Source organism: Aquarana catesbeiana, linkage group LG07, assembly GCF_042186555.1.
Source record: "Aquarana catesbeiana isolate 2022-GZ linkage group LG07, ASM4218655v1, whole genome shotgun sequence".
NCBI lineage: Eukaryota > Metazoa > Chordata > Amphibia > Anura > Ranidae > Aquarana > Aquarana catesbeiana.
Genome location: NC_133330.1, coordinates 151920188 through 151944637, shown reverse-complemented (window position 1 = coordinate 151944637; position 24450 = coordinate 151920188). Strand labels below are relative to the sequence as shown.

At 42.7% G+C, this 24450-nt stretch overlaps 1 protein-coding gene across 1 annotated transcript in view; it reads left to right on the top strand.

Moving 5' to 3' along the window:
• CCDC134 (coiled-coil domain containing 134) overlaps positions 1 to 24450 on the top strand; it is a 225997-nt gene that overhangs the window by 102340 nt on the left and 99207 nt on the right. The window lies entirely within an intron of this gene.

The following is a 24450-nucleotide window of genomic DNA, read 5'->3' as shown; positions in this document are numbered from 1 at the left end:
CAATAAGGGTAAGAGGCGATTTGCCAGGATCTTGGCATACAGTTTTAAATCTATGTTTAAAAGGGATATCTGTCTATAGTTGGAGCATAGGGAGAGGTCCTGACCTGATTTCGGAATAACTACTATTTGGGCTTGGAGTAGAGTAGGAGAGGGGGCAGGGGTCTCTTCTATGACGTTAAATGCTTTTGATAGCAGAGGTGCCAGTATGGGTGCAAACGTTTTGTAGAAGCATGAAGAGAACCGGTCTTGACTAGGGCTCTTACTGTATTTTAAGATATTTTTTTTTTTTATGGCAAGTTGAAAGTCATTTTCGGACAGGGCGGATTCTAAGTCCGCCGAGTCGGAAGCTGGGATGGTTGGGAGTGCAGTTTCCTAGATATGAGGACAGGTCTCGCGATGAGTTACCTGAATGGGGCATGGGCGGTGGTGCCTGGGGGGTGAGATTTTACAGGGTGGAGTAGTATTGGCGGAATTCTTCGGCTATGGCCGAGTTCAGTATTTTACCTTTGGTTGAAGAATTCATAAAAGGAATAGTTTTTCGGGCCTGTCGGGGCTGGAGTGTGTTTGCTAGGTGTCTGCCACACTTGTTTGCTTTAGAGTAGTGGGCGAATCGCCCTTTATCTCTCGCCACCATAGAGCGCTCCGCAAAAATTTGCAGGAGATCTCTCCTGGCGTTAGTAAGATCTAATTGTACTGTGGCATCAGGGGTTCGTTTATGTAACTCTTCCAGAGTGGCTGTAGTGGCAGGGAGACGTGTAACATCTACTGTGCGCGCACGTTTAAGTCGGGAACCATGTTGGATGAATTTACCCCTAAGCACACATTTAAGTGCTTCCCACTTCATAAGCGGGTTGGTGTCATCATGTGCATGGTCTGATACAAAGTGTTTGATGGTCTGTATGATGTTCTGGGTGCAGACTGAGTCAGAGATAGTAAGTTCTCATTCAACCTCCAGGAGGCTCACTTGTGTGTGGGGAGGTTCCCCCACGTCATGTGTATGGGGGCATGGTCAGACCAAAGGGTGAGGCCTATAGAGGTGATGGGGGAGCAATCTAATAATGATTGGGAGATGAAAATGTAGTCCAGTCTACTGTAGGAACTGTGTGCAGGGGAATAATACGTGTAGTCTTTAGTGGTGGGGTGTAGAATTCGCCACACGTCCACTAGAGCTAAAACAGATAGAAGTGTTTCACATTTTGGTCAGGGAGGCCAGGGAGATTGAGTACTTGCCAGTCGAGGCATCGAGATGAGGTATCAAGGCTGCATTGAGGTCACCTCCCAGAATCATGTTGGTTGGGCTAAATCGTTTCAGGCGAGAGGTCACCGAGGAGAGGAATTGCAGCTGATCCTGATCTGGAGAATATATGTTAATTACAGTATAGATCATAGTCATGTATGACAATTTAAGAAAAACATATCTCCCTAGTGGATCAATATAGGTGTCAAGGACATCTGGTGTGAATGAGGCATGGAATGCGATGGATACCCCGTTGGATTTTGCTGAGGTGTTGGTACTGTGAAACCAGGTGGGGTATTGTTTATGGAGGAGGTGTGGAATCTTGTCAGACCTAAAGTGAGTTTCCTGCAGGAGGAGGATTTGGGTGCGGAGTTTATGAGTAGGATACAGTATTTGCCTTCTCTTCTCTGGGGTGTTAAGGCCTCTACAAATTAGAGAGGAGACTTTCAAGGAGGCTTGTGTTGCCATGGGGGAAATAATTTGAGGGGTAGGCAAAGATTGACATAGGTGAGGTTGGCTGTCTCAAAGAGGAGGGTAGAAGGCGGTAAAAGGGGAGTATAGCGACATTTAGTGGTGAACAAGTAGAAGGTAAGTATAAGAAGTGGTAAAGAAAGAAAAGCAGAAAGAGAAAAAGAAAACCAAGGCCTCAGCGGCCACACTAATGGCGTTGTGGTCAACATGTCAGCTAAGACCGCTACGGGCGCTGAAAACCTTAAGTAGGGGGTCGTGGTCAATGCACAGAGAGGCCCACACACACCGCAACAACTTCTTATATAAACATAATAGCTCAGGTCCCTGTATTGCTGTGTGCATTTTGTATATGTGTAATTGAGTATCTGGAAGGACTAGTCCTAGGAAGATACATTATAAACCTGACAGCGTGCAGGGACGTATACCTGGCTTCTAAATATAACAGTACATTATAAAGAGGTGGAAGGGGGGGGGACATGAGTGAACCCATAGTGGGGGGGGGGGGTTATAATTACAAACAGGGGTACCTCTCATTTAAGAGGAGATCAGATCTCTGAGGAAAAAGTCAAAACCTGTATGTGAAAAATAAAGAATGGTTTAGGAGCGTAATGTCCCAACAGAACTGTAAACAGGGACGGCTTCACTGGTCTGGAGCCTGTGAAGCAGAGGTTCATCTATCTGTCGCCTTGGAGGCTTCCGATTTGGAGCGTTTATTCTTCTTGGATTGTTTTTGCCAGCCTGTGGCGACCGGGAATCCAGGAGTAGCTGCATGAAGTGACCAGACCGGTATAGGGATCTGTGGCAGCCCAAAGGTCCTGAGGAATTTTGGGAGTCACCCAGTGTGCGGAATGTAGCTGACTTTCCTTCGTGGAATGCAAAAAGGTTAAATGGGACACCCCAGCGATATTTAATTTGTTTTGCTTGAAGAGCTCCTATGAGGGGTTTCAGAGCACGCCGCATGGCCAGGGTCAGCTTGGAGATGTCTGGGAGTAGAGACACTTGGGTGCCATTAAAGTGTATGGCCTCTTGAGCACATGCTGATTGCATTATGGCATCTTTAATCGCATAAAAGTGTACTCTGCAGGTAACGTCTCTGGGGTGTTCCAGGTTTGGATTTTTAGGGCCAAGGGCGCTGTGCACACGATCGATTTGCAGAAGGGCATCTTTGTCTTTTTGGAGCAGGTCGTTAAACATGGCGATGACTGCAGAGGCCAGGTCTTTAGTTTCCATAGACTCTGGGAGGCCACAGATGCGTATATTGTTGCGTCTGGTCCTGTTCTCTTGGTCATCTTGGTGGTACATTAATTGCTGAATCTGTAGGGTGTGCTCATGTAAAATGGCTTCATGTGATTGTAGTGTGGAGGCAGTCTCCTCTACGTTGTGTTCCACTTCTTCCAGCCTGTTTGTAACATCTCTGCGCAGCTCTGATGTCTTACTTGTATGAGCGTTCAAGTCTCTGTACACAGGCTTCAAAATCATGTCTGGTAGGGAGGGCCCTAATGTAAGCTTCCATGTCCCATCCACCAAAAGACCGGTGTGATTCAGGGGGATGACAGGCAGAACGGACAGAACCGTTTTCAGAGTCTGCAGGGGACCTGGCATGCTGTCTGGTTTTCATGTGAGGTGTGGAGCACTGTGAAGCAGCTCCTTGTGAGGCCGCATGTGTGCCCGAGAACCGGGTCAGCGCCATCTTGAATGAGGGGGGGCCGTGCTGATTCTGCCCCAATTGGGTGAAAAATCGGTCTATTTCCCCCTCTGTGTGGATCGGGGGTACGGTGGCCTTCTCCCCCACCACCTCTCCTCCCCATTACCAACCTTTGTGCTGGATCTGGGAAGCGCTAAGAGCCTTGATTAGTCCGGTGTGTGCGGGAGCTCCAGGAGGACATGTCCTACTGCTCCATGCGCTTGGCCACGCCCCTGCAATGTGATATTTTGTTATGATTATAATCATTTGTGTCTTCTTTTTTTTTTTTTTTGAGTATATTAACCATTTCCAGCCCAAGGCCATCATATGATGTCCTTGACTTTCAGTGGAAATATCTGATGCCTGCAGCTACAGGCATCATTCAGATATCCTCATTTTCAGCCGGCGATTCTGTGCACCATAAGAACGATCATAGTGGCAGTTCCACCGCTTGATCGTTCTTCCAGGCGACAGGAGGGGACCCCCCCTCCCCCCCACCGCCATCTGGTGCTTTTCCGGGGCTCTCACGTGCCATCGGGGACCCGGAGAAAGAATCGGCCGCCGGATGACGACCATAGAGCTTTCCGGTGACCAGATGGTCACCAGTCATCTCTATGACCTTTTGGAGGCCTAGGCCTGGTGTTATGACGTCACATCTGGGCTGCGATTGTAAACAAAGCTGCGATCGTGGCTGGTAAGCATGAGATTGTGAATTATTATTTTTTTGGATCTCATGCTTTCCAGCCTGGGGGAGAGATGTGGGGTCTTATTAACCCTGCATCTCTCCATAAAGAGGACCTGTCACGCACCATTCCTATTACAAGGGATGTTTACATTCCTTGTAATAGAAATAAAAGTGATCAAAAGAAAAAAAAATGTAAAAGAGAAAGTGTAAAAATAAAAAAAATTAAGTAAAATAAACAATTAAAAAAAAAAAAAAGTTTAAAACGCCCCTGTCCCCGGTAGCTCGCACTCAGAAGCGAGTGCACACGTAAGTCCCGCCCACATATGTAAACGCCGTTCAAACCACACATGTGAGGTATCGCCACGTGCGTTACAGCGCGAGCAACAATTCTAGCACTAGACCTCCTCTGTAACTCTAAATTGGTAACCAAACCTATACAAAAAAATTTAAAGCGTCGCCTATGGAGATTTTAAGTACCGAAGTTTGGCTCCATTCCATTAGTGTTCGCAATTTTAAAGCGTGACATGTTGGGTATCTATTTACTCGGCGTAACATCATCTTTCACATTGTACAAAATAATTGGGATAACTTTTACTGTTTTGTTATTTTTTAATTCATGAAACTGTTTTTAAAAAAAATAAATAAATAAAAAGACTTTGAAAAATTGTTGCGCAAATACCGCATGAGATAAAAAGTTGCAACGACCGCCATTTTATTCCCTAGGGTGTCTGCTAAAATAAAAAAAAAAAATATATATATATATATATATATATATATATATATATATATATATATATATATATATATATATATATATATAATAGTTCTGAGTGGTTTTCTAGAAAAAAATTATGATTTTTACTTGTAGGAGAGGAGTGCCAGAATAGTATGAAAGTGGTTAAATGATAAGTAAGAGTATATTTAAAGTCCCAATATCCCCTTTGCCATATATACCGGGATGATACCCCGAGTCACTTTTTCATTTGCGGGTATGTTCTCCATTACACAATAGATTCTCTTGACATATTCCTTTCCCTAATGTTTCACTTTAAGAGAAGGACACAGATTTTGCAAGCAAGATGGAATCTCTTGTACTTAAATGAACACTACAGTGAAAGTCCATGTCGGCCCCATGCCTTTTTTGGTAGTTGTGTTTTGTTTTACGTTTCCGTTATGTGGTTAATTTATTATACAGTAATGTACATTTGATCAAAACTGCAAAACCAGTTAGATTCCTCATGTTGATGTATAAATCCGAGTGTACCTTATATGAGGTGGTATCAAAAAGTTTAGAGGCTAGTTTTGCAAAACGCCAACAGATGGCAGCACAAGGCTGCACGAACATCACAGGGAGCACCAACCTTCATAAGTCAATGTGCCAAAAGACATTGTGCTGTGTACATCGGGAGCTGTGCAACTGGTGCTATTCTGACGGCGTGCGTTACCACGTCTGCTATTTCATTATGGATAGCAAGTTAAAACAAACGTGAGTTTCTTGCTGGAAACAACATGATCTCACTTCCGCATCCAGCCTACTCGCCAGATTTGGCTCCTGCAGACAAGGCCCTCTTCCCGAAGATGAAGATCCAGCTCAAAGGTCGCAGTTTTGACACCATTGAAGGCGATGGTGTGTAAACAAAGATCTTTTGTAAACGGAGCTAGTCTCAAAACTTTTTGATAACACCTCGTATATACAGTTCTGCTCACAAGTTTGCATAACCTGGCAGAAATTTTGAAATTTTGGCAATAATATTGAAAATTATAACTGATCATGCCAAAAAACATTTATTTAAAGTGGATGTAAACCCTCACATATACCAAGTGAAGTGAACAGCCTCAGATGATACACACAGATGAAACAAATCCTCCTACATAAGTTTTTTACATGTATAGCTGCTGTCTTCAGCTTTATATACTGATTAGAAAGTGCACATCGTGTTAGAATTTTTACTTCATCACGTAGCAGTGTAGTGTTGGAGTACACTGGGAGACAGCTGACTGGAGGAAAGGCACGCACCCGCCTCAAGATAGGCAGAGACTTTCAGAGCTGTCCTGTGAGTAGAGCAGCTTTCTGCTAATCTATAGAACCCACCCTGACACAAAATTCAATCCTGGTTTTATCACATGTTGGAGAACTTGTCAGAAGTTATTAGACTGATAAGAGAAGAACAGAGCAGGAGAAAGCCCAGGGGTCTTAGTGCTTTGAAGGGAGATAAGAAAACACTGCAGATATATGTACCCAGCTCAAATTTCATGAATCTGGCTTACATCCGCTTTTAAGGATAGTGATCCTATGAAGCCATTTATTATCACATAGTAGCCTAAAGAGAATAGATCCGCCGGGTGTATACATTCTAGGGCAATACATTTGAAACTATAAGGTCTGTATTGCTGATTTGTGGCGACATGCCTGGCGGGGCTGTGCTATGCAGCCTGTAGTTGTGTCTATGGAGCCCTATTGCTGTCTGGATTATGGCCCAGACCCCTAGCTCTATCCTTACAGAACCCTCTGTTCATAGTCATAAGGCTGAATGCAAAAGTTCCAGCTATTAAGTGAATGGCTTGGTGGCCAAATTTCTAGGATGAACCTTCTCTTTGTACACATTTGCAGGATTCTCTGTCTTAAATGGTAGTCAGCTGAGCTCCCATGCAAGAAACGCCTTGAGCGGTTTACCTTTAAAGGTGAAACACCTGTTTGTTCCCACCTTGGATATGTATACCAGTTAGATCACAGGGTTAAGAGTACTTTTGTCTACAGCATGAAAAAGGCGTTCATCTCTAATAGTAGGTAATTTAACTAAGGTTAAGAAGGGTCCCTTTTAATCTTCCAAAGTCTAAATCTAAGTCGGGATCATACTTTCTAAAGAAAACATGGCCTTTTACTTTGTCCAGAAGCTTTCTTCCTCAGGACAAACTATTGACCCATTGTTATCACGATAGGACCCTTCAGGCCAAAAGGACTCCCTTAATTCATGGGAGTCATGGTGGCCTCCTTTTGAGGCAGTGCCATACTCCCAGTTTCTTTCCAGACTGTTTCAAATCAACATTCTGGCTATGTGGGACAAATCTCTCCTTGACCTTAAGTGCCAGAGTTACTGAAGCCTTTTCTTCCACAGTCATTATTATTTATTTATTTTATTTCAGGTACTTATATAGCGCCGTCAATTTACGCAGCGCTTTACATATACATTGTACATTCACATCAGTCCCTACCCTCAAGGAGCTTACAATCTAAGGTCCCTAACTCACATGCATACATACTAGGGACAATTTAGACAGGATCCAATTAACCTACCAGCATGTCTTTGGTGTGGGAGGAAACCGGAGTACCCGGAGGAAACCCACGCAGGCACAGGGAGAACATGCAAACTCCAGGCAGGTAGTGTCATGGTTGGGATTCAAACCAGCAACCCTTCTTACTGCTAGGCGAGCGTGCTATCCACTACACCACTGTGCCGCCCTAATTAGTGGTCCTTATTGGGCATTAATGGGCAGTCTTGAACTTCCTGTCAGGACAGAGGGGACAGGGTTGTCAGCGCAAGCTTGACTTTTATGATCAGCATTCTGGAAGTCAGGGTTTTTTTTTTTTTTTTTTAAGCCACAGACTGAGAGACAGACCTTGGGATTTGGTCATACCTACTAAAGTCTCTGTGGAATGTATCTTATCCTTCCTCCAGTCTATTGTGGACCAAATATTCACTAAGAGACATATCTCAGCTTTGGCTGTTTCTTTTCAGAGACTTATTGCTTCTCACTCAATAGCTAAGGTCTTTGTCCAGGGACATATTGCATAGTGGTATTAGAGCTGCACAATTAATCGTTAAAAGATCACGATCTTGATTCACCCCCTCTGATGTTCTATGTTGTGGAGTGTCTCGATTCTTTCATGTTACAAGTATAGAGTTCTCTGCTTACTCTGGCATTCTGCCAAACCGGGCATTCTGCCAAGATTTTAACAGCATTGTAACTCTAAGGACTTAGATCAAAGGGATGAAACTTCTGTGTGAATATGCAGGAAGTTTAACCACTTAAAGTCTAAACCTTTTTTCTGACACTTGTTTCTTACAGTTAAAATACAGTTAAAATACAAAATACTGTGCAAATACAGTGTGACATAAAATATTGCAACCATCCCCATTTTATTCTCTAGGGTCTCTGCTAAAAAAAAAAATATATATATATATATATATATATATATTTTTAGCAGAGACCCTAGAGAATAAAATGGGGATGGTTGCAATATTTTATGTCACACTGTATTTGCACAGTGGTCTTTCAAACGCAATTTTTTGGGAAAAGTACACTTCAATGAATAAAAAAAAAAAAAACACAAAACAGTAAAGTTAGCCCAATTATTTTGTTTAATGTGAAAGATGATGTTACGCCGTGAGAATCGTGATCTATCTTCTAAGCAAAAAAATTGCGATTCTCATTTTAGCCAGAATCGTGCAGCTCTAAATGGTATACAATATAAAGAGTGGAGATTCCGACTGAGTGATCGCTTTCTGAGGACATCTTTTGCATGACAAAACATGTAGGGGAGGCATTTCTGATCTAATATCACATCTGCCATTTTGGAGCACACTCTGGCTCCAGGAAGAGTTCAAAGCAGCGGTGCTTTTGTGTATACATTCAACTGGCTGATTTCATCTAATGCCAAAGGGACACAAAATATTGTGCGTGTAATTCAGTTTTTATGGGTTTATTTTAAGAGGTATGTGATTATGGACATTTTTTTTTTTTGCCTGTGTTTCCTACTTTTCTTAAATGCGTGAAGGTGCATGGCAGGGCTTACTTAGGTCCATTCTTTCATTATCCCTGTGGTGGTTGGATGAGGAGGTTAGAGGAGTCCACTCTGCTTTTGAGCGCATTTAGACCTGCTTTTGTAATAAGAGGTCAAAATATTCTTGCGAGTGAACACGTTGAAGGGATACAGAGGAGCACTTGTGTGACATTTAAAGAGTTGGCACGCTTTTTATAATTACAGGAAGTGATATATCGTGTGGCACCACAGTTTTTGGACACTTCGTATTCTATTTCTTTGCGCATAGGATGATGTTGAATTTTTATTTTGCACATTTAATATTGATTTGAGCACTTTTCTGTCAATAACTTGAATATTTAATCTACACATTTTATATTGGTTTGAGCAATTTCTGTACTTATTTATAATTATAAGTGAGTTTATTAACACTACAGTTTGGAGCACTGTTTACATTAGTTATTACTTTGTCTAGGTGGTAGTAGGGCTGGGAGATTTCCCCCTCCCCCCAAAAAAATAATTTATTTATTTATTTATTTTTTTTTTTAATAAAAAAACTCAATTTACGATTCAGACTGCGGATATACTGCATGAGGTTATCAGAGACTGCGGATATACTGCATGAGGTTGACTTGGTTAAATTGATGATAGGCAGCTCCTATCCTCATATTGAGTAGTGGTTCCAAATTAATAATAACTACTGCAGTAGGGAACGGACACAAAAGATACGCTCAGCATCTTTCCAAATAACTGTTCTGCTTTATTATGACGCATTTGAAGGTTTTTATGCACATGATTACGTAGGTATCACATTAATATTACAATTGTATGTTTATGGTAACAAGGGGCGTTACATAGGCAGGCTAATTCTAATCAGGACTCGAAAGAATGTAAACATTTGCTGAAAACATTATTAGTGCTGTGTGCACAGTGAGGGCAGTGTGCAATACATACAAAATACAATACAATTATATACAGAACGTACAAATTTCCATTACAAGGTTATCAGAGACTGTGGATATACTGCATGAGATTACCTGTGAATTGGGGCCCCGATGACAGCTTTGCAGAGGACACATGAGGCTGTATTCGCGCGCTAGCTAGCAGAGAGGGGGCAGGGCCGGGAGCTTCACTCGGAACAGAGCGGCTGTAGTAAGCCGTTATTTTCTGAGATGTGAGGATATTGTCCTTTTTGTTCTTTAAGTGCTGCTCCTAAGCATCCTATGAAATTTTCTCTCCACTGTCTGTACCTGGTGCCTGTGATGAGTTTACCTCTTTGCTACTGTCACTTTTAATAAATATGATTTAATGATTTTGATTTATGAATGTTGCCACAAGGGTCTACCCTTTCTTTCGCTCCACCACTGCTGGGTGAATCAGAAAAGTTATTGGATGAAGCCTTGCACCATTAGTTAGGTGCAAGGGTTCACCAGTTAGCACTGTCAGTGCCCTGATTGGACAAAGTGATGATGACTTTCTCCAATCACTGATCAGTTCTCCATAGTCCCACCCCACACTATAAAAGGTAACTTCCAATAGAAAGCTTTTGCAGTGTGGTGGAGTGGAGCCAGAGCAGGGCTCAGTTTGCTACTAGTGTAGAGTGTTAGTAGTATAGTGCAGTGGTTCTTAACCTCAGTCCTCAAGTACCCCCAACAGGCCATATTTGCAGTTTTTCCTTTTTTCTTGCACAGGTGCTTTAAATCAGTCAATGGCTTGGTATTTTGGACAGCTATTTTATCAAAGAGAAGACCTCCATAGCCTGTTGGGGGTACTGGAGGACTGAGGTTGAGAACCACTGGTATTGTGTCAGCATAGTGCTAGTGCAGTGTTTAACACAGCATTACATAACAATTATTATTTATTTATTTTTTTTTTACATTTCTGTCAGCGCCAGTCCTCAATTCAAAGTGCACCAAACACCACCTTTCATTCAATAAAGTGCATCCAATCACACATTTCCGAGTCTATATTAAATTTGGGTAATAAGCCCCCCATCATGTCTGGGAGGCCAACAAGGAGAGGCAGACGTTCCCATGCCACTATGAGGGGGCAAGCAGCATCTGTGTCCACAGGCAAAGGTGGACGTGGTCCATTCTCAGACAGGGCACATTTGTCTCTGTTTAGTGATGTTAACTGTGCTATCCAGCCACAGCATGTAGAGGAGGTGGTGGACTGGCTTACTAAATCATCCTTTATGATCCAAGCTGACACTGGTGTGCAGTCTACCGCAGCTGCCAGAGCAGCTTATTCTGCCTCCTTGTCCACAGCTACTCCTGCCATAGCCCCAGCATCATGCATGGAGGAGTCGGCTGAATTATTTGAACACAGCGTCAGCCACTTGCTTGAGAATGCACAGACATTATTTGATGATGGTTCTGAGGTAGATGAAGAAAAAAACATGAGCTTACAGAGAGGGGAGAACACTGATAAACAACAAATTGTCAGTCATGTTCCCCCAGCCACAGCGTATTGCCAGGTTGGCTCCAGGAATGATGATGATGTTACTGACGCGACTTGGATGCCGTATAGAGCAGAGGAGGAAAGTGAGGGGGAGAAACAACCCCAACGAGGCAGGATGTCCTCCAGAGGCAGCCATCATGGAAGAGTAGAGAGCAGCCACCCTATTCCATCAGATCGTGGAGCTGTTCTCTCCCAGCCCACTTCCCACAGCTCAACTGTGTGGGGCTCTTTTTTTTTTTTTTTTTTTAGCGAATGTGCAGCCGATCGCACTGTTGCAATTTGCAATCTCTGACGCAAGCTGATCAAGCATGGCAAAAACACCAGCCATTTGGGTACCACATGCTTGACAAGGCATTTAACCTCCCACCACTCAGCTGGTTGGAAAGAGAACCTGAAAGCCACACACAAAGGACATAATTTTTCTCCTCACTCCACCTTTCATGTCTACTTCTGCTATATCTCATGACCTCTCAGCAGCCTCCATTGATAGGGATGATGGTATAGCAAAGGGTGTCACAGGTCCTTGCAACACGTCTGCAAGCAGCACACCACCAGCTGTAGAGTATAGCAGGCCAATTTACCTTCCCCAGCTGCTGCAGCAGAAAAAAAAATACACACCCTGCCTCCCACATGCCCAGCATCTAATTTCCAGCTTGTCCAAATTGCTGGCTTTGCAACTCCTGCCTTTCCATCTGGTGGATTCTGCCAGTGAATTTGCAGAATGTGCTGTACCACAATGGCAGTTTCCCAGTCTATTTCTTTGCATGTAAGGCCATTCTAGATCTGTACCATCATGTGGAAGGCAATGTTTTGGCATCGTTGGTCAAGACAGTCAGCCGCAAGGTCCATATTACTGCTGACACTTGGTCTAGCAAGCATGGTCAGGGACGATCTATATCGTTCACAGCACACTGGATATTTCTGCTTGCAACTAAGAGGGATGTAGAACAGGGTTCAGTGCTGGGGCTTGTTTTGCTGCCACATCTCTTTACAGCTGATGGTGATGTGAGATCTGTCATGTCCTATGAACCACCAGTATCCCCTAAGCGTTCAAGTGGCCATTCAACAAGTTGGGCTAAAAGATGCCATGCAATGCTTCAGCTGGTCTGTCTAGGGGATGGGATGCACACCAGAGCAGAGATTCTTTCAGTTTTCTGGTGCAGCATTTCTTAAACAGGTACCCAGGTTTGCAAGATCTATTAAGGCAGGCCATAAGAGTCTTTAGCCATTTCAGGCCAGTGTTTGGTTGGCTGAAATTCAGTGGGAATTCCATCTGCCCATAAACCACCTGATTTGACATGCCCACCAGGTGGAACTCAACTTTGGCAATGCTGCAGTGGCTGCACATGCAGCAGAGGGCTGTCAACAAGTACCTGTGTGAGTATGGCACAAGGATAGGCTCAGGGTAGCTCAGCTTTTTTCCCCCACTCCAATGGCTGCTGATAAAGGATGCATGCACTCTACTGTCACCATTTAAAGAGGCAGTGGGAGGAAGAGGAGGACATCCTTTCCTCTCAAGGCCTGCTTTATGCAGACACCATTCTTGCAACGCCACAGAACACACAAGAGGAGGGGGAGGAGGAGGATTCTGGCAGTTTTGGAGGCATAGAAGCAGAAGAAGATATACATCAAACTTTAAGAGAGTTTTCAGTCCCCAGAAACCTTGGGAGTAGTACGTGGCTGGGAGAAGGCAGTTCCAGTTACTGTAATCCTCAGTAACCCCGAGGACTCTGCTTCTCATGCCTCTGCAAACTTGCAGTGCATGGGCTCCTTTATTTTTCAAGCCTGCAAAAAGACCCAAGAATTTGTGGCATCAAGGAATAAGGATCATTATTGGTTGGCAAGCTTCCTTGACTACCGTTACAAGGGGAAAGTTTCGAAACTCATCCTGTCCTTGCAGAGGTAGCACAAGATGAAATATCTTGAGGACACATTAACGAGACGTTTATGTAACTTCTTTGCAGTCTCTAGTAGGTTACAGTCTCGTGGAAAAGCTAGTTTTGATGCTTCTGTTGGTCAGAGGGGCGATGGAGAGGGAGGTTGCCTCAGTGATGCATTTCACTTTTTTTTTAGTCCTCGCTGCCCAGGACAGTTAGCTTCAAGATCTCATCGGCAGCGTCTGCATCATATGGTGAAAGATTATCTAGCGAAAACAGACATCGAGAGCTTTCCAGCAGACAATCTACTGGGTTTCTGGGTCATGAGAATGGAACACTGGCCAGAACTTGCCCAGTATGCAATTGAGCTGCTAGGCTGCCCTGCATCCAACGTGCTTTCCAGATGGGCATTCGGTGCCGCCAGAGGTTTTGTGACAGATAAAAGAGCGCGTCTGTCCACAGACTCCGTTGACTGGCTGACATTTGTCAAAATGAATCATTGCTGGATTAACAGCAGTTATCAAGCCCCTGATGCCGATGTCGCTGATTAAGTGTTATTGGGATCTGGAATCTGCAAGACTGTCTAAGCTGCCTAGCTTTTTGGGTGTTGATTTTATCTTGAATTTTTTTGGTATAGTTTTCATGGGCACAATTCAACACCCAAGGACCAATTTTCCCACACCTGTTTGACCAGGGCATCAAATTTTTAATTTTTTACAGCAAGGGCAATTTTTGCTTTCATCAAGGGTACCTCTAGAAGATTACGGGGTGAAGGCACCACCAACACCCAAAGCCCAATTTTTCTGCACCTGTTGCTTCTATCCAAAGTCTGCGAAAGACACCAGACTTTATGTAAAAAAAATTGTTAATCTTGGCCAGAGTGTACTATAATTTGGCTTCTTCAAATAAGGTTTGCTCACTGTGGTGCAAAACTTTTATGGCCATCCAAAGTCTGCCAAAGAGACACCACTAAATAAAACTTGCAGGGAAATGTACATTTTGTAAATGTAATTTTTTTTTCTTTATAAATGTCGTCAGTTTTGCTGCAGCAGGTTCTATACATGGTGCAGATGCGCCACTTTACAGGCAGCCTAAGAGGACCGACCGCCCAGTCACTATATTTATTTAACCACTTGACCACTGGGCACTTAAACCCCCTTTCTAACCAGACCAATTTTCAGCTTTCGGTGCTCTCACACTTTGAATGACAATTATTCAGTCATGCAACACTGTACCCATATGAAATGTTTGTCCTTTTTTTCACACAAATAGAGCTTTCTTTTGATGGTATTTAATCACCACTGGGTGTTTTATTTTTTGCGCTATAAATCAAAAAAGACTGAAAATTCGATTTAAAAAAAAAAAAAAAAAAAATTCTTTGTTTCTGTTAAAATTTATGGCAGAGTGTAGCACACATCCAGCCCACAGCGCTGCTGCAATCTCTCCCTCTCTCCCCTGCACTGTACCCATCGGTACACAGAGGGGAGGGAGTAACCGGCGTCATGACGTGACGCTGGTTTGTTTACAAGTGATCGCTCCGTCATTTGACAGAACGATCACGTGGTAAATGGCCGCAATCAGCGACTATTTACCGTGATGCGCCGGGTCCGGTCACGGATGTTCCCAGGTGCGTGCCCCAGGGGGCGCGCGGGAGCAACATTCTGGCATGACGTCCCACGGACGTGCACCCAGAATAAGCCAACCGCGCTGTAGCCATCTTTCGACTATGGCCTGGTCGGCAACTGGTTAAAAGATTTTTTTTCATTTTTATTGTTTCACTTTAAGCATCATTAAAATCACTGCTGCCTTAAAAACTATCTTTTTAAAAAGTTTTTGCATTGGTAAATGTCCCCCAGAGCAGAAGCCAGGCCCCCCATACCCTTTTTATGGCCAATAACTTGCTTATAAGCCTTCGAAATGGGGACTTTCAAATTCATGTTCCATAGACTTCAATGGCTTCATTGTTTGTGTGCAAAAAAACTCATAAACCATGCGCTTACTCAAAATAAAAATAAGCAGCTAACACAACAAATAGAAATTTTGCTATAAATCTTATACACCCAAGTGCAGCGCTAATCTGTGATACAAAAATATAGAGAATGAATGATGCAATGACACATGCAATAAAGGAAAAAAAATTCAAAAATTAATGTTGCATTTTAATGAATATTCATAATAAAAAGTCCATCATAGTATGAACCCTTAAGGGCACCATGTGTATCAACAAATAAATAGTGACGGGGGCGTGGCGACCGAGCTCCAACATGGACGCTTAATGTAAGAGCTCCTCTCGGCCGCCGGAGAGAATCCGAACCCATCCACGCTCACCGGCAACATCCAGACCCCACAATTCATCCACAGGATCCCTGGAACCCACTGAGCCTGCTGATATGCCCAGGCACCGCAAGAATCCACAGAATTTGCAGAAATTGCAAGATTTCTTCCAGGCGCGCGATCACCACCAAAATGGCGCCGGCGCGAGGCTGAGCCAGAAAGCACATCGGGCTGCATCCACACTAAACGGCCGCTCCGGCCCTCAAAACGAGCAGCGAAACACCCGAACGGATAGCGGGTCTTCTTCTGGGACCTCTAGTCCGTCCACCAGGAGTCCAGCAAAGCAGAAACAAAGAACTGTTTCCCCTGAGAGACCGCTGATGGACCCTGACATGGAGGTAAGCAGGCCTTACAACACTGAAGCGCCAGCTACATCCCATACACCAGACCCTATAGCAGCTTTCCCCACTTCTGACAGACCGGTGTCTGATACAGTCCTAAAGGACATGTTACTGTCATTAAAAGCCTCACTGCATGCTGATATGACAGCAGGAATCAACCACTGTCAGAGGGAAGTGCAGGCCCTGGGTAGCAGAGTAGACCATGTTGAACACAGTATGCGTGACTTTACCTCATCCTTCAATACAATGGTGGATGCACACAGCAACCACACGGAAGAAATCGCATGGCTGAAATCAAAAGTAGCAGATTTGGAGGACCGTTCCCGGAGGAACAACCTAAAGATTAGGGGGATACCTGAATCAATTCCTGCTACACAACTACTGGCGTACGCCCAAGCGCTCTTTTCCACCCTAATCCCATCTCTGTCTCCACAAGACCTCATTGTAGATCGCATCCACCGTATCCCCAAACCATCCTTCCTTCCAGAAAATACTCCCAGGGATGTATTACTCAGGGTACACTACTATCATATCAAGGAACAACTCCTGATAGTGTCTCGCAAACCTGACAGCAGACATCCGCAATATGCTGAGCTGCAGCTGTTACCAGACCTATCTAGACACACTCTCCAGCAACGTCGCAACCTTGCGACAAAGGCTCTAAGAAACCACAACATTATCCATAAGTGGAAATACCCCGCCAAGCTGTCCGTTACTCATAATGGTACGTCAGTCCTGATCTCCACATTGGATGAAGGCATTGCATCACTGCGACAATGGAACATACTACCAGCCCATACTCCGCCACTTGCCCAAGCTTCTACACCTTCTCCAATACAAGATGACTGGCAAGTGGTTTCACGCAAACGTTCCTCTAAGAAATCTGCCGGTGAAAACGCATAAGCACACCACGACTTTTGACATTCCTTCTCTCCGGACACAGGGTGTTCAAGTTCAATCCCTGTTTTCTCCCTGCCTCTACCTAAACAGCAGTTACGTCTGCAAATGGATCTATTTAATGATCCCTTTCTTAATAAGTTTGTTAACTTTGCAACATTAACTTTATTTCTTCTATATTGTTTGTTTTCTTTTACCTCCTTTATGATGGAAGCACGCCGACCAGTAGTGGACGCCAGTTACGAACCGGAATCACCCTGCCAAACGGCGCTCCATGTGGGCCGAGGCCCTTAAACACAAGGCAGACATACTATGTGTACAGGAGACTCACTTCCAGGAATCCAACGCACCGACATGCACCAACAAAGAGTACCCCCATGTGTTTCTGGCATGCACACCAGGACATAAAAGAGAGGAGTTCTAATTGCCCTGAGAAATACGCTATGCTTTCAACACAAGGAAACCATTCTAGATGCTAACGGAAGATATATCATCCTCAAGGGTGACATTAACTCAACTCCATATACGGTAGTGTCTCTGTACGCTCCTAATACACATCAAACCCGCTTTCTCAACAGGCTTCTTAAGAAGACGAAGTCCCACTTGTATGGCAACCTCATACTCTGCGGTGACTTTAATCCCATTATGGACCCGAAACTAGATACGACAAGCACCAAAATGAATGGGAATACATTCTTGAACAAAACCATTCATAGTGCACTGGCGCTGCTTAAATGCAAATGCTAAAGATTACACTTTTTTCTCCCATAGGCATTGTTCTTATTCACGAATTGACTTATTCTTTACTGATAAATGGTTATTACAGAAAGTCTCCTCTGCACAGATCCACGATATCACGTGGTCTGACCATGCAGCAGTTACTATTACTATCAATGACCAGGTTGTCTCCTCTTCTACACCCATCTGGCGCAATAACATTAGAATATTACAAGAACCCCGCACGTCCAAAATCATATCTCAACACCTTAGCAATTTTTTTCATGAAAATGCAAAATCGGTAGAAAACCCTTTTACTCTATGGAACGCCCATAAGGCGTATATGAGGGGAATACAAATTCAGTTAAGTGCTAGAGAAAATAAGCGACACAAAGCCCATATCGATTCCATTCTGTCGGACATACAATCCTTAGAATCACGAAATAAACAAAAGCCTGATCTGAATCTCACACAACAACTTTCCTCACTGAGAAACAATCTAAGAGACCTATTGACCCAACAATATGACCACCACCTACGCTGACTGAAACTGAACTCCTACGCTAATGCTAATAGAGCAGGCAAATACTTGGCCAATCGAATAAAAGCAATACAATCCAAAACAAGAATCGCACATCTGATTCACCACACCCTCAAACACAAAATGACTAATCCACAGGACATTGCCAACCAATTTGCCAATTACTACAGCAGTCTGTACAATATTAAAGATGACTCCACCACACACCAACCAACTCTACCAAATATACAAAACTTTCTTCACAACCTAAAATTACCTTCCCTATCGGAATCCCAAATCAGCTTACTTAACTCCCCATTCAATATACCTGAAATTGAAAATGCATTAGCCTCCCTACCTAATGGCAAATCGCCAGGACCTGATGGGTTCTCCAATGAATATTTTAAAATATACAAATCACACCTTACACCTTATCTTCTTCAAGTCTTTACAAAAGCAGCAGACACATCATCCTTCCCCCCAGAAATGCTAAAGGCATACATAGTTACTCTGCCCAAACCAGGCAAAGACCCTAATACACCACATAATTTTCGTCCAATCTCCCTACTAAACACAGACATAAAGATATATGCAAAACTCTTATCACAAAGACTAGCGGAATGTGTACCATCCCTTATACAACGCGATCAGATGGGCTTCATGAAGGGGAGACAAACCTCAGATGGTACACGGAGAATGGTCAATATAATCCACTATGCTGTTAAAAAACAAACGCCTTCTCTGCTGCTATCAATTGACGCAGAGAAGGCGTTTGACAGGGTCCACTGGAAATATATGTCGATGACTTTGTCAAAGTTTGGTTTTTGTGGTCATATACTAAACGCAGTACTGGCCCTGTACTCTTGCCCTTCTGCACAGGTGTACACATCCAGCATGCTTTCCATACCATTTCAAATATCTAATGGTACTCGCCAGGGCTGCCCTTTATCCCCAACGATCTTCAACCTCATGATTGAACCCCTGGCCGAGGCCATTAGAACTCACACTGATATACATGGATTCCATTTTAACACCTCCCACCATGTCATCAATTTATTCGCAGATGATGTGATCCTTATGCTATCAAACCCACTAAAATCCCTCCCAGCAGCACACGAAATATTGAAATCTTTTGGCGATGTCTCATATTACAAAGTAAACTTTTCAAAATCCCTCATACTTAATTTGGGTGTACCGAAAGCAGATTGTCTGAAACTACAACATTCCCTCCCATACGAATGGAGCACTAAAGGCATAAAATACCTGGGCATCACCCTAACCAATGATACTACTTCACTAATGGCCATTAATATGAAGAAACTCATTCACAACCTAGAAACTCAAACTTGTAATTTAGCGAAAAGAGAACTATCTTGGTTAGGTAAGCCAGCAGCATTTAAAATGATGATTCTCCCTCAAATTTTTTACGTGTTCCGAGTGCTTCCACTTGCTATTCCCGAACATTATCTTAAATCCCTCTCTAACCTCCAATGGAAACTCTTATGGGGATCCAAAACAGCAAGATGCTCTCAACTCAACCTAATACCCCACAAATCCGCAGGGGGCGCAGGTCTGATAGACATACATAATTACATGTGGGCAACTAGACTTGACCAACTCAAATATTGGTTTTTGACCACGGATAATCCACTATGGGTTGACATAGAAAGATATTTAGCTCCTTTACCAGACCTACAAACGGTCCTCTTGGGAGACACTTGGATACCTTGGAACCTCAAACACCTACCCCCAACTATCGCCATAACATTACAAGCTTGGAGATTCCTCCTAACACGCACACTTTATGACAGCAAGTCAATAGATTTTACTCTACCTCTAAGCATGATTGAAGCTAATATTCCAATGATTTCCTTGAAAGCGCTCCCCAACTATGGGATAACAAAAGTACAGGACCTCATCACACAACACCCCACAATCAGCAGAACATATTATGAAAGCACATAATTTACCTCAACATATGCTCTTTACATGTTTGCGAGTATCTCACTTTATGAAAAAAAATCCAATAGGTACCTTCAAACTCCCGCTCTCCATTTGGCGACACTTCACTCAAGGGGCTAAAAACAATAAGGGTATATCACTATATTACAACACACTACAAAATAAAAGAGTGTTTAAAAAAAAAAGCAGTACATATGAAGTGGGACATGGACATAGGTAAAACGCTTACTGAAGACCAATGGAAATTCATGTTTCAAACTATACACCGTGCCTCACACTGTATCAATCACTGGGAATCTTCAATAAAGGTGATGAACCGCTGGCAATACACCCTGAGCAGAATTGCACACATGTTTCCCAACTCGTCACCCCTATGCTGGAGGAACTGTGGACATAAAGGTCACCTTCTCCACATGTTCTGGGAGTGCCCCAATGTAATTAGCTTCTGGAATCAAACTTTTAAACTCATATCGTTCATTACAGGAATACTCACGTCCCCAAATTCCGCATTGGCTATCCTACTAATAGGGCTAGAAAAATTTCCGCAAAACATGAGACACATAGTCACCCATATACTACTAGTAGCTAGGTCCCTGGTACTCCAAAACTGGAAAAATACCCTAACACTCAATATAAACGAGGTGATCAGAAAAGTGCATCAAAACTATACATTTGAACGTCTCTTAGCAATTAATTCACTTTATTGTGATAAATTCGACAAATGTTGGGTGTTATGGACTAGCAAATATCAGTATACATAAGTATCTGTAAATATATATTACTGTAATTCTAAATACGATCACTCTGGCTCTGTGCTTCCTAACTAAATTTGTTACTTATATTAGTTTACATTCTTCTTTATGTGTTTTAACCCTGTCTCTGTATCATATTGACAAACTCAATAAAAAACCTTTTAAAGTTTAAAAAAAAAAAACAAATAGTGACAAGACTGTCCCAAAATTGAATAAAGGCGTGCGATAAACAAAATTGTTGCGATGATGATGAACACCAAAATATACGATCGTGGAAACCTTCGAATACAATCCGATATGTGTTGATATACACTTGTGCAGCACCACCACCCAAATGACTGGAGGCTTACCAGAAAGTTGGGACCCACAGAGCGTATGCTGTATGGGTCAAACAGGCTTAAGTTGCTCACTGGCAGTGGAGGTAGGACACCAAGGACAGACAGAAGGTGGAATCCTAGCGGTTCTTTCCCAGGGGCATCTTCTCCATATAGAGGCTTAGGCGTCCTCGGACATAACCTCATTCACATGATATTTAGCATGTTCCCGGGTGCGTGCCCCAGGGGGCGCGCGGGAGCAACATTCTGGCATAACGTCCCACGGACGTGCACCCAGAATAAGCCAACCGCGCTGTAGCCATCTTTCGGCTATGGCCCGGTCGGCAACTGGTTAAAAGATTTTTTTTTTTTCATTTTTATTGTTTCACTTTAAGCATCATTAAAATCACTGCTGCCTTAAAAACTATCTTTTTAAAAAGTTTTTGCATTGGTAAATGTCCCCCAGGGCAGAAGCCAGGCCCCCCATACCCTTTTTATGGCCAATAACTTGCTTATAAGCCTTCGAAATGGAGACTTTCAAATTCATGTTCCATAGACTTCAATGGCTTCATTGTTTGTGTCCAAACTTTTATGATGTTCGAGAGCTCTGGAGTGAACCGGGTGGAGGTGTTCAGCCCATCTCTATTCTGCTTTTTGCTGATTATATTTTGGGGGTAAATTTATAGGAATGTGCAAATTACCTGAGCATTGTGTTTGGAAAATTTAAAGGAAAATGCTTTTTTTTTCTCTAATATTTAGATCTATAAGTATACTTCTAAATGGGACATAAAATTATGTGCAAACTTATGATACACAAGTGTCCACAACCACCACCCTTTTTGGTATCGATCTGGGTGTACCAGTCCAAAGTGTGTGTGTGTGTGTGTGTGTGTGTGTATATATATATGTGTGTATGTATATGTATGTATATGTGTATATATATATATATATATATATATATATATATATATATATATATATATATATATATATATATATATATATATATATTGTGTATATATATATTGTGTATATAATATACAGTGGGGACGGAAAGTATTCAGAACCCCTTAAATTTTTCACACTCTGTTATATTGCAGCTATTTGCTAAAATCATTTAAGTTCATTTTTTTCCTCAATGTACACACAGCACCCCATATTGACAGAAAAACACAGAATTCTTGACATTTTTGCAGATTTATTAAAAAAGAAAAACTGAAATATCACATGGTCCTAAGTATTCAGACCCTTTGCTCAGTATTTAGTAGAAGCACCCTTTTGATCTAATACAGCCATGAGTCTTTTTGGGAAAGATGCAACAAGTTTTTCACACCTGAATTTGGGGATCCTCTGCCATTCCTCCTTGCAGATCCTCTTCAGTTCTGTCAGGTTGGATGGTAAATGTTGGTGGACAGCCATTTTTAGGTCTCTCCGGAAATGCTCAATTGGGTTTATGTCAGGGCTCTGGCTGGGCCATTCAAGAACAGTCACAGAGTTGTTGTGAAGCCACTCCTAAGTTATTTTAGCTGTGTGCTTAGGGTCATTGTCTTGTCTGTCAATATGGGGTGCTGTGTGTACATTAATGAGGAAAAAAATGAACTTAAACGATTTTAGCAAATGGCTGCAATATAACAAAGAGTGAAAAATTGAAGGGGGTCTGAATACTTTCCCTCCCCACTGTATATGTATGTATGTATATGTGTGTGTGTATATATATATATATATATATATGTGTGTGTGTGTGTGTGTGTGTGTATGTGTGTATATATATATATATATATATATATATATATATATATATATATATAGTGTGTGTGCATGCGTATATATATTTTACACGCACTACTGTGTAGCTTAAAATCACACAGGTTGGACTTGTGTCTTTTCTGAACGTCTTTCTCCTGGCAGGAGAAAAGCAGAGTTAAAAACCTGCCTAAAGCCCTATCTTTCAGTTGCATATGAGCATAATATTTCCAGTGCACGTGTTCCTGAAACTGGTTGTAGATGTAAATGGGTGCTGCAGTGATCATTGGCTGGGAATCGGACATTCAAAGTGGGAAGTATGTCACCAACACACCAAGGATCTACAGAACAGGTTTAAAGCTTTATTTGGTGATCACATCATGGTTACAATAGTGATGCTTCAGAGCCAAGCAGGACCCCTTCATCAGGCATTTGACAGTTCAGTGCAATACAGGATATTTATGGAACCATCCACCAATCTGGAAAAAAAACAGAAAATGATCTGTAGCCCACTCCCAATGACGTCATAATGATGTCATAAGCCTGCCATAATCACGTTTTGTTTAAAGATAACATAACTGCTGGAATTCTAATCAAAATCTATCAAAACTATAAGCTTTGTTATATTGTAAGAATACATTGCTTCCAATGGCTGCCCAAAATTAATCTTATGCAGAACAACAATTATAATTGGACATCTGCTGATTGTACCCTATCACAGTGGGTAAACAAAGTCCTGCAGTCTGTGTATTCCTGGTTCCTAGGCACTCCTGTGGGTGTGCCGTCATCCAATAGCACTGTTCAGTTTTTGCATGCGCACTAAGGCCTTTATGTCATAGCCCATAAAACAGCAGGCAAGCTGCCAGTGTCGTGGAAACCCATACAAGGGTACACAGACCGAGGCCTGATTCTAAAGGTTTGAATTTTTAAAAAGAAAAATAAACATGTTTATACTTGCCTGCTCTGTGTAATGGTTTTGCAGCCCTGATTCTCTTCTTCTTGGGTCCCCTGCTGACTATCCTGGCTCTCCCCCTGCCGACTGCATTCAATAGCAAGCCTCTTTCTATAGGGGCACTTGAGCAGGCTGGCTCCCAAACCAAGCTTTTGTGAATGGACATTGTCCATTCACACACAGAGTGCGGCCTGGCCCCATCCTCCATTCTCTCCTCATTGGCTTACTGGCTGTGATTGACAGCAGCAGGAGCCAATGAGGAGAGAGTCATTGTGCTTGTGCACATCGCTGAATCGAAATGGGGCTCAGGCAAGTATAAGATGGGGCTGGGGGGAGAGCTGCACCCAGAAGGTTTTTTTCCTTCATGCATAGAATGCATGAAGGTAAAAAACCTTTCGCCGTTTAGAACCACTTTAAGGCTTCAACAAACCTTGCCGAAAGCTCTGCAAATGCTTTGCAAAGCTTACCGTACATGCTGCACTTACACAAGCTGAAGCTCCTTTTAAGGAAGGCCTAATATTCCTAATGCCTAATACAAGTTTACAATGCTGGAGTTCTTATCTGAATGTTTATTATTAGATCAGTGAATTAGAATTGATGCCCGGGACATCCAAGCATGTTGTGCTATTAGGAGAAAAGCAGTGATATCCCTTGTATTTCACCCAGCACAGGTTTTCTTTACCAGTTCTCTGGAGTAAAGATAGTGGAGGGGAAAATGGCATGTTAAGCACAAACCTCTGCC